Source organism: Vicugna pacos, chromosome 5 (assembly GCF_048564905.1).
Source record: "Vicugna pacos chromosome 5, VicPac4, whole genome shotgun sequence".
NCBI classification, from domain to species: Eukaryota; Metazoa; Chordata; class Mammalia; order Artiodactyla; family Camelidae; genus Vicugna; species Vicugna pacos.
Genome location: NC_132991.1, coordinates 75,762,698 through 75,775,110, shown reverse-complemented (window position 1 = coordinate 75,775,110; position 12,413 = coordinate 75,762,698).

The window sequence follows — 12,413 nt, the reverse complement described above, 5'->3', positions numbered from 1 at the left end:
TTCAGAAGACCATACCCCCATCTGACTTCTGATTAGATGAGAGATACAAGCAAGAATCTACTCAGCTGAGTCCAGTCAACCAAAGAATTCTGAGAGATAAAATATAAATATTTTGAAGCCACTAAGTTATAGTGCTTTGATACACAGAACTAAATAATTGAACACATTAAAATATATTTTATGTTCACTGAGCTACATCGAAAGTGTGCATTTACTTTAGGCACATGTATAAACAAAAACACATGGTGATATTACCAACACTTGATTTGTCACGTATTGAAAGCACAGGTAATTTTATATTCCAAAGAGGTGGAATATTTTTAAATGCTTTATGGATATCACTACTCTGAAATTGTGGTGTTACTAGGCATACAATAGATATTGTTAATGTGTTAACGAAGAAGCACAGGCTATTACACATTTGTTTTTAAAACTTGGTGACTCCAGTTCAATCTAATTGTAATCCTAATCTAATTCAATACAATTTTCTTTGTAATCCTATAGTTTTAATCATAGGCATTTAAAAACATTATTCGTAAAAGAGTTCTTAGGCTTCAAAGATCCACAAAGAAGTCCATGACACAAACATTTAAAAAAAAATGACACAAACATTGTTAAAAAAAAAAAATAAATAATAATTTGCAGTAAATCTTTTTTCCCTAAAATCTTTACTTAGCACTTCTATTACCACTCACTTAGACTTAACAATACAGTTAAAAATATGGGAGGAAAATATGTTTAGATACATTGTCATATTTAAAAGGTAGAGCTTTTGAATTCTGGTGTGCATCTTTGTCTTTGTGTATGTGTGTGGGGCCTATATCTATCAAGTTTATCTCTTGTATAATTTACCAAATTCCACAGTTGTGTGTAGATCAGATATACCCAGTGGTATCTCTCTGTTTTTTATTCTAGTAGTAGCATAAGTGATCACTGCTTTGAACTGCTAATCCCTAATTTCCTGCTCAGAGGTTTTTTTTAAACAAAGTTTACGGTCAGAGAATATAGGAGACAAAGACATTTTTTAAGCCACTAGAGAGGTCATCTACAACTTAAATGAATAACAGGATGTATTTTTCTTAAATTAACATTCTTTCCAACAATAAATGTTTTTATAGCTTGAGGAAATTCTATAAATAATCTACAAGTGAAGATAGACAGTTAAACTGCTATGACAAACAACCCCAGAACTCAATGGTTTAAATAACAAAAGTGTATTTATTGCTTCTATATAGACAGCTGCAATTCCATGTGATATTCAGGGTAACCATCTGCCACAGAAGGACACCGTTTCACTTCCTTATCATAGCGGGTTTCCACTGTGGCTGCAGACTATCAGAATTAAATGCTTGTGTCTAGGGTGACACTTGTTATATCAGCTCACTGTAACAGAGGAAGACTCTTAAAAATGCCTCGTGTCCAGAAAGGGGAGAACTGGAATTCTTGCTGAGAAACTTTAGTTTCTACCATAGACATGTTTATGAATGGTTTAAGTTAACACAGTTCTAAGGGTTAAAGGTTATACACAAATGTTTAAAGACAGGCTCTGAAGTAAAAGGAGTTGACAAAAAAAGTCCCTTATACATTTACATTAGTTACTAGGAAGACAAAACAGGTCTGCAATGTATTGTAAATAATGGAGCATGGTAAATTTAATTTTTGTGAATTTTCACACGTGTGATTAATCACTTAAGGCAATTTCTCTTAAATAAAAAGATTATCAGTATTCTGTGTGCTTCATCTTTCTTAATCTCACAAAGAGAGGCAATTTACTACATAGTACTTAAAGGAGCAAAGTATTTTCATGCCCAAAAAGCTCTTGATCTATATCAAAATTGTGACTTTTCATAAAGATTAAATGGTGAAACATATATTATTTTATTCTTAATATTTCTTGCCCAAAACTGGGCCTTAAACTTTCTGATCCCAATATGTTTTTCTCAACACTCACCTACAGACACACACACACATACAGCCAGACGTAGACATAGCCAAAGGAAGGCAAAGATAAAAGATTCAGTTAGGAATATCTGAGGAAACAAACATCATCAACAAAGAATGAAAATGAGTTAAAGTTCAAAAGGATTGGTTTTCTAAATTAAAACTATTTTAAAAGAACAATCTTAAGAAAAGAGAAAAAAATGCCAAACTTACCAGGTTTTTATCATTCTGTTCATAGCAGGAAAAGAACAACTTTCACAGATGTTTATTATATTAACAAATATATCCAGAGACAGAACAAAATCAGGAAAAAAGTTATTTCTAAGAGGTCGAAGTCTGTGGAATAAGGTCAGAGATTTGTTTTCTGGAGACCAGAACCAGATTAGATAACATTATTATTATTTGTTTTCCTTAGTATAAATTTTTTTTTTCTTGGACTGTGAAAGTGCCTAACATAGTAAAAGCAGAGCAAAGTGACAGTTTCTGATTCTAAAGCAACTTTTGTGAATGTATATAATAAAGAATTTATGTATTAGAATAAGTAGCTGTTTATCACAGTGATTAAGAGAGAGAGCTCTTTAGAGCCAGACTGCTGCCTGTGTTGGTATCTTAGCTTAACCCTTCCATTTTCCACTGTATGTTGCCTCTGAGTATATCACGTAAGTTCACTGTGCCTCTGAGCCTGTTAGATAATCTATATGTGTCTTCATTTCCTCATCAGTAACATGGAGGTAATAATAGTACCCAACTTATTAAAATTTTTGATAATTGAATAGGTCAATTTATATAAAACATTGTCTCCCGAAATGCATGGTAAGTATTCACATCCAATAAATGTTTCCTATTCATTTTTAACCAGCAGTATTATCTCGATCTTCCTTCTCATTATGAAAGCTTCTCCTCTGATGATCTTATTATTTACCTCATGCCCTTTCCCTCCCCATAGACTGTCCATCCTCCAGTCGTTCCACATTGCTTGACAGACATATACTAAAATTGTTCTATATCTATATCACAGTACCTGGGTGATTTAAAAGTCAATTTGTTTCATGTGTAGTATTTTTAAACACTTGGTAAAATTTCGGTATATTTTGGGTGTTGATTTGTTATCATATTTCATTTGGGTCAGAATATGGCTATTTTTACCCTTGCTATATACATTTGGTTAACAGAACTATATTGTGCATTTATTTGTGTATTACATATAGAAAACTAAGTACTGTGCATATATTTATGCACACAAAAGCATATGTATATATGTATGTGTAAGTGCTGAGAAGAAAACTTGACATATAAGTTTATGAAGTGTTCATCATGGGAAGATTCTTATTCTAACAACTTTAAGTATATTATCTTGTTTGATCAATTACTCTGTGAGGTCAATACCATAATGAATCCTATTTTATAGATGGGACACTGTACCTCAAGAAGTGTAAGTAACTTAACTACTTTTGCATTATAACATATGGTCCCAGGATAACTGACTTAATAGTCTGTATCCTTAACCACACAGCTTTATAATGTCTGCTCGTCACAGTGAAGGTCATCTTATTCTCTGTAGTCTCCACAGTGCTCTACAATGCCATCTAGTATACAGTAGGTGCTCAGTAAATGTTTTGAATGAATAAATTAATGTATTACCTTGAAATTATTTTATTATTACTATTAAGTTTCCCAAACACTACTTGTCTTGATTTCTTTATTTGAGAGACAGAGAGCACTATGGTTGTGGATTTGTGATATTTTTCTCAACAATTTAATCACATTGTACTTTAGTATTTTAATATGTTGTGTTAAATTGTATTATGTAGTCTGTATTTACTGTTGGCTTGCCTTTTTACCAGCATTAAATGTATGGACTCTTTCCTTATGTTATTTTGTCTGGTAATACTACTGCTCACTTGCTACAGTCCTTCTTGGCATTACCTATCAGATAGGCAATGCTTGTGCCTACAGACAGGGTCTCCTCTGGGAGTTTTCTTGTCTCAGGAGAAAATTTACATGTGCAAACCCTGTCCTATGCCTTCTGCCTCTTACCTTCTTCTACTCTCGGCTCCCACAACCCCAGGAGCTAAGCTAAGCTGTCTCTCTATTGTGTCCATCTTGGGCCATGGTTTCTCCCATAGGCTCTGACTGCCATTCTCAGGGCTGTTTCACTCTACCTTGCTTGCTTTCAGCTCCACTGGAATTCTACACTGTCTGTCCACCTGAGAATTTTCCTGGTTTGAATAGTCACTTAGACTATACTTATTTTTGTTCACTTCTGTGTTTGGCACAAGATAGTGTGACCACAGCTTGTGCTCACTGAACCATCTTAAAACCTGGAACTTAGCATGGACTTGAGAAGGAACCTACTCTTCAATTTCTGAACAACCCTAATTGCTATTACTTAAATGTAAAAGGAAGAACTGAGTTATTACTAAATCATATTTCTTTCTGAAAACAAAATAGATACAGGGAATCATTCTGTTACTTAATTTCACAATATTTATACTAAGCATATTTTAAATCCAAAGTATTTTGGTAAGTGATACCATTCCTGAAACAATCAGACATGAAATAGCACTTCTATCATTTTGACTACAGACAAAACTGAGATTTAGCTAAGGAACTTCACAGTATGTGAGAAGAGCTCCATATCTTAAGATAGGTTTCTTTACATTCTACCACATAAATGAGCCTACCTATATATACTGATTGGCATCCATGTATGCCTTGTATGGATATATAAGATACAATATCTATATTCATATGACTTCTAAATTTTGATATTTGTATTATTTTATTCCAATTTTATTCCATACCTCAAGTTTTATATTTTTCAATGATACATACACATAATAAAACATTATTTTTCAGCTGAGTAAATGGAAGCATTTTTATTTAATACAATTAAGATGACTGTCTTTTACACTGGTTCTTAATGGACATGATATATTACACTCTAAATTTTAATAAAAGAGCGAGAATTAAATCATAGATTTCCCCTTTTTCTTTCTCTTAACAACAGGATCCAAAAGTAGACTTCAAAGTTGATTGCTTTTTAAATGGATTTTAGTCAGCCATCTCTAATTCAGTCTTTTCATTAATATAAGTATTAACTTGCTTCTTCTGAATTAGGAATCAGTAAGTAATTCAAATAAGCATTTAAAGATCCTGTCTCTGGGGACTAAGGAGTCAAAATCCTTTTGATGGTAATTTCTTTTGGCTCATACCTTATCAAGGAGATTTGCTATGGGTACTACGTAGAACATCCTAATGTCAAATATGTTAACTAAATGCAAGTCTCTTAACCAATTTACAGCCTTGGCTTAAGGTTACCTTTGAGTCCTCCTGCCAAGGATAAATTTAGCCCAGTTTGTGATGTGGAAATATTTTCTTTAGCTGTTTATATAACTCTGACTTCTTCCTTGGAGACTTACTGAATAAGCTTTCTACCCTTAACCTCTGTCTTTGATCTAAGACTGTCAGAACTTCATTTACATTTCAGACTCTGGTAAAATACATGTCCTTTGGGTTCTGAAGAATTGTCAGATGACAGAATTGGACGTAAGCATATAAATTTCATGATCTATTGAAGTTCTGGGTACTACATTTCATCCTCTTCATGTAAGTGCTTGTCTGATATGTGTTTCTATATGTGTGTGTATGCATACACATGTATAAATATCTATGTATACATACACAAACACACATAAACTTTAGATACCTTATTTTTAAAAATCCCCATATGATGTAATTCATTACTAATACTTTATATTGAAGGATCGCTTTAACTATGGTTTTGCAGTTACTCTGACTGCAAACCAAAATACTGCTGTTGCCTCAGTCTTGGCATTTCCTTTAAGAAGCACTTGTGTTACTAGAATTACATTTCAAAATCAACTTTCTTGACATATATTATTTTACCTGATAACTTCTTTCTTAAAATAACTGCTTTTTTGAGATTACTCCTAATGTGTTATTTATTTGATTTATTATACTTAATATGCCACAGAAGAGTTTATAAAAATATTCTTGTCCTTCCATTGATAATAATCTAAACTGTTGGTAATATATTTCCTGTTTTAGGTACCTATGGCCTCAGAAAGTTAGTAATCATTATTTTTAAACCTACTGGCCTTATAAATATAATTAGAATACTTTTAGTTTGAAAAAATAAATAAAATTGAATGAGAGCAGATATGAAAGTAGCACTGAGATTTAACCAAAAACTTTCCCAGAGTTCAGTGTTGATGAACATAAATGACTAACAAAAATAAATAATTAGATAATAGGAAAAATTATAAAAGTCTACTCATAAAATATTGAAAGTGCAATATGATGATCTAGCATAATAGGCGGTTGAAGAAACAGCAATTAAACCAGGAATAAGTAATTAAACCAAAATTATCATAAAAATTTCATTGCAGAGGTGAACTTTTAATAGAATATAGGACATTTTAGACAAAAAAGAAAATGTTAAAATTGGAAATTGGTATATAAATATTAACAAATTATTATCTAACTAACACAGACTACATATATAACCTTGTGTTAAGTGTTACTATTAAATTCTCAAAATTTGTGGTTTTAAGCATTCATAAACATTAATAATCTTAACATGCTTGGAAGCATTAATAAATTTAAAATGAAATAAAAATAAATAATTTCCCATTTTTGACAGTTATCTTTCTTACCATCCTCACAATATATTAAAATGTAATTTTTAAACTTTCTGCTTAAAACAAATAAATACAAACTAAATATACAGTGGAGAGACAGAACAGGCTAGTAGACATCATTTTTCATGCTTTCAACATTTTATCCCTCTGTATCCTAACGAAAAACACAGTTATCCTTTCTGGGAGAGGAGGAAAAGTAGTGATGCCTGGGGAAACTCCCAAACACATGGCACTTCCTTCTGTTTTACTGAGCACTGGGATTGCTAATTTATTTATCAAGTAGTTGGCCCATGATCCAAACCAGGACAACCAGAAGCCTTCTCTAAGACTCTTATTTGAGTTAGAGACTTTTTTCCTAACTCTGGGATCTTCAGTTAAAGGAACAGAAACAAATTTAAACCGTAATTATATTCCAAACCCTTTAATTAAAAAAAAAAAAGTCCTGAATAGAAATCGGGAAGAATTGTATTGCAGGTAACATACCCGAATATGTAGAATTCGCTGTGTCAGGGTGAGATTCACCCAGTGAGTCTTTCCCACTGTGATATGGTGAAAAGTTGTTGGCTAACCTATCATTTTCAGTTTCATGAGAGGCAGAACACATGGCAACAGAGACTGGATCTTTATAAAGGGGGTTTACTATAAACATACCAAAATAATGGAGTTAGTTGGGTAATTCTCTCAGCTTTTTGTGAATTTATACATAAACAAGATAAATTTCATTATACTGGTCCCTGTGAAATTACAGAGATAAGGAAATACACCCAGTTAATGGTTGCCCTTTTATCTTGAAACCAGAAAAAAAGTGAGATTTCAAAATTTGTATGCCCTTCAGAGTTGGAACACTCACACTTTGGGGCCAAAGCTAAATTTAATATAAGCTCAGAAAGAGTGGGTGAAAAACACAGTTGGTAATAAATTTAGAGGAGTAACTAGGACTGGAAGAAACTGGATTTGCCAGTGACCTCCCTGTGCCTCACAGGACTGTGTACGCCCTTCCTCATAAATACTAATACCAAATAAATACTAATACCAAATAAATACTAATACCAAATACTAATACCAACTTGTAAAGAGCCATTATCTGGATGACATCTGTGGGCAAATGGCAAATCACTGTATCCTTAGTTCACTATTTCATTAGCAAAATTAAGCTCTTAAGGCAAAGACTTGGTGTTCAGGAGACTCCAAGGCAGAAACAACATCTGAGACCATGTATTACTCATTAAATGCAAATTCAATAAAAGTCTTAAAATTTTTAAGGGAATTTGTTTGTTTGTTTGTTTGTTTGTTTGTTTGTTAATTTTGGTTTAGTTTTGGTTTGTTATGCAAAGTAATGTCAGTCCCAGCAAAGAAAGCCACATGCTTTTATTATCTTTAAGGCAATCTCCTGGCCATTAAACCTGAACACTAACAGGAAGTAGCTTGTTCAAATGATTCAGTCTTTGAAAGAGAAATCCTCTGCATCACACTTTATGTGCCATTAAGACATATACAGTGGGGGTGCCAGAATTCCAAACCCTCCCTTTGGTTTGCTCAGATGTCTTCTGCTGATGTTACTGAAAACCCTCCTAGGAAGATCATTTAGTACCAACTTGCTCTCTCGAAGGCCGCAGTGGGCAGGTTTCGGTAGTCGCTGGAGGGATTACTTCAGTGGGCTTTCCGCTTTGGCTAAGACCATACTCTCATCTTCCCTCACTGCCTTGGCTGCTTAGCCCTTCTGCAGTAGCTGATTTTTGTCTTTCATGACTCCTAGGATATATATGCCTTTGAAAATCATATGAAAACAGATTCGCATCTAGTTAAAATAAATTGGAGGCTACTGGAAATCGAAATGATGTTTGCTGAGTTTTAGAAATAGATAGAAGTTACCAGGCAGATTCTCAATTTTATTTTTCTCTTTTTACAAGTTTAATGGGACAATTGATATTAAGTAATTTTTAAAATAAAATTATCTCTTATTTATCACATGACAAAGAAAATTTTATACCTTTTTGTTATTTGTGGCTCTATTTACATTTTGGACAAAAAGTAATATATTTTGACCTTTCTATATTAAAAGAATATAAATAAATTCTAAAAGCAATTCATATAAAAGAATATTCTTCTTTATGTGTATGTGAACACATTCACATGGTTTCTGCCCAGAATTTATATGACTAGTTGGATAACCAATTCAGGTGGCAGCACACACATGTATTAAATGCATCTTGCAGTTCCACCCCTCATCCTAGATTAATAACAAATTAAAAATCACTGGCATGATTATATAAAATTATGTCAAGTTTATATAAGGATAAAATTTGTAAGGCCATAATTCTTCATAAACACTCATTTGATAAAAATTACTCCTCACTCTTCACTCGTTCTCTGTGCTAAAAAGGAAAACAATCTGTGGCTCTTTTATCAACCAATCATTTCTTTATAATTTAAATTTTTATTTTCCAAATTTTTACATTACAGTCCTTCTAGCAGAACACAAGTCAGTGTCAGAACCTGGAAGAAAATTTTAATCATAATTATTTACATTACCTTTATAACATCTATGATAGGTAGAAAACAAACAATACACACAGACTTTCTAATTAATATTATCCCATTCATGTATATTCCTTATCTAACATCATTTTAAATATTTTATGTAGAAATTCTTTCCAAATAAAAATATATTTATATATTAAAGTTTACTTATTTTATTGATGTTTCAACCAATATTTTTATAGGTTTAACAAGGCTGAAAATATATAACTGCAGCCCAAATCAGTAAAAGAGATACCTGTTAAATGTTATAAAGTACATTCTAGGTCTCAAATTATGCATTTCTATTTATCCTCCAAAATAAACTTGAAAATTGTCTTTGTATAAATTTGAAGCGCTATTTATAGAAGCCCTTAAAATATTATCAGTAGAGGAATTTACTAAATTTTGTCAGTGCACCTCCCTAGTTTTGAAGGAAGAGGATATTTTTTAGACATCTCATGTATGACCCTGTGCTTTTTCCTGATTTTGGATTTATGAGTTCCATGATGATTTTCTTTTTATACAGTGTATCCTATTATGCTTCCATATACATAATGAACTATAAGAAAAGATAAACTAAAATGGGAAAGGTTAGAGTTATGTCATGTGAAATAACACCTTATATGTTATTATTTCAAGTCTGCATTTAGAAGACGAAGAGAAAAGCCTAAGTAGACTAAATCTCAAATTAGGTACCTGTGAAAAGATTAATCCTCTCAGTTTACATGATTAAAATAATTCTGTCTATCTATAATGGATCTATTAGGTAGAATAATCTAGGTTGTGCTGTAGTAATTTAAAGAAAATGAGATCTCTGTGGCTTATAACAATAAACGTTTGCTTTTCAATCAGGCTACATGTTGACTGCAGATCAATTAGAAATTCTTCTCTACAGCTCATTCTCATAGACCCTGGCTGACACAGCAATTGTCATCTGAAACATTGACCATCACTTTATCAGTGCAGTAGAATGCAAGAGTGAATTACCTCAACAAATTTCCTGTTTGTTGAAGAGATATAATTATATAATCTATCCAAGAGGACCAGAAACTGCATTCCTACTGTGTGCCTAATAGGAGTAAAAATGGAAATATATGACATTATTTACAGTATTATTTATACTGATTATATTACAATGAAATCATAGTTTCCTATGACTGCTGTAATAACCTCCTCATTTAAGTTTTTGTTTTATTTGTTTTTTAATTTTAGTCTATAGCAGAATTATTTTTATCACCTCTAGGTGCAAAGAAAATATTTTAAAAGAGTAACTAAAAAAGTCAACAAATGAAGTACCCTATTGATCCTAGAAAACAATGTTTAAGTTTTGAAGTAAATCATCAATGAATAATTGTCAAAAGTGTGTTTAAATTAGTAGATTTCTGATCTGTAAACATTTTTCTTACAGCAAAAAACAAAACCCAGAAAAATAAAAAAAACCCAAAAAACAAAAAGCATATGATATGGTATTGCCCACAAGACCAGAGCAAATACTGATTCATAAAAGAACAAAAAGAAGTCATCCTACTGGTAGGAAGTAAGCCAATTACACTTCTAGTCCCATACAGCTGGCTACTCATGAAACATTAAAATCAAATCACTTCAGGCAAGTGCTTTGTTATGGATTAACTTGTCCATGATGCAATCAAGCTTTAGAATAATATTATAAATGCCAAACAAGACTTTTAAACAGCAACATTAAGACCCCTTGCCCACTGAATCCATTACTGTAGAAAGAAATCCTTCAGGCAATGTTAGGTCACTGATTATAGCAATTTATTTCTCATTAGCTTATAACAACCTGACCTCTTCATCTGTTTCTGCTCTATAAAGTTGCACTTCAGAATTTATATATACAAACTCATAAGGAATCATGAATATCCTCTAGAATTCCAGTCAGGAATGTTGACTGATTGGCTCCTCTAGTTGGAATGTCACAAGAGATTGATAGTTTATTTAATAAAGAAAATCAGAATCACACCATATAGAGGTGCATAATTGTAACACTCATCAAAGTATATTCAAAAGATTTCATATTGGTAGAAATATTGAAAATTTAACACCATCCAATAAAATTCTAAAACTATATAGAAAATCCCTACATCATTAAAAAACAGAAGTTTCAAAAGTGTAGAAAGTTATGATAAACAATCTAATCCATCATTAAAATTTAGTATAACCTTGCTATTAAAGCTGTGTTCCGTCTGCCTGCCTATCTATCTATCTATTATCTATCTGTCTGTCTATCTATCTATCTTACAGTTCTGGAGACCAGAACTCTGAAATCAGTTTCCCTGAGCTTAAGCCAGGGTGTTCAGGAGGGCTACTGCTCTTTGGAGATTCTAAGGGATAATCCATTATCTTGCGATTTTCACCTTCTCCAAATGCATTCCTTGGATCACACACCTTTTTCCATCTTCAAAGCCATCAACATAGCATCTTGCTTCAGTCATCACATTACTGCCATTTTTTACTCTAGTCATCAGTTTGTCTTTTTCAGTCTTCTCATTTTTGGGGATTTCCTCTAAGCATTGAAGGAATGAAGAATACTGGTTCAGGAATATAAGAAAATTAAAGAGTTACTCAGAGAGAAAGCAGTCTCTGAATTTGGTTTAAAATTTCCAGTAAAATATTCTAATAGTCTTTGTATTATGTGTCTACAATTTTGACCAAATCCTGTGGGCAGGAAGATGTTTAAACATCTTCAACCTCTATTTGGTCATGTGCCCAGTATTATAACAAGCAGTAGAGTATTACGATTGCCAATTCTAGAAGTATGTAGACTGGGGGTTCACAAAAACAAAGTAGAATTCCTGTTACCTGAATAAGAAATGCTCAGTACGGAGCCAGTTCTAAGCTGATGTACAAACAAAACTGGAGTCTGTTTACCACAGTTGATGTGTTAGATTTCTGCAACATTGTGCTGGTTTCAAGAATACCAAGAGTGAAATTCCCAAAACAGGCATTGCCGTTCTTACAAAAAGTTCCAGTGTTTTAGAAGGCAGACTATTCTGGGTTAGTTCTTAACATTAGGCATCTTGTGTCTAGTAGTAGTAACTACCAATAATGTCTAAAAATTTTGTCTAATAATAGAGCTCTTGATTTGCGAATGGATTCATCAGTCAAATGCAGTGGTTCTATCATCTCTTCCTGTCCTGGATACTGCCACTCTAATTTAAGTGTCATTTCTCACACCTGAATAACTGTAACCTCATCTTATTTGAACTATTTCACATCATGTGCTATCTACTGCAAACCATCCACCATACCAAATCAAACTTTTGGATT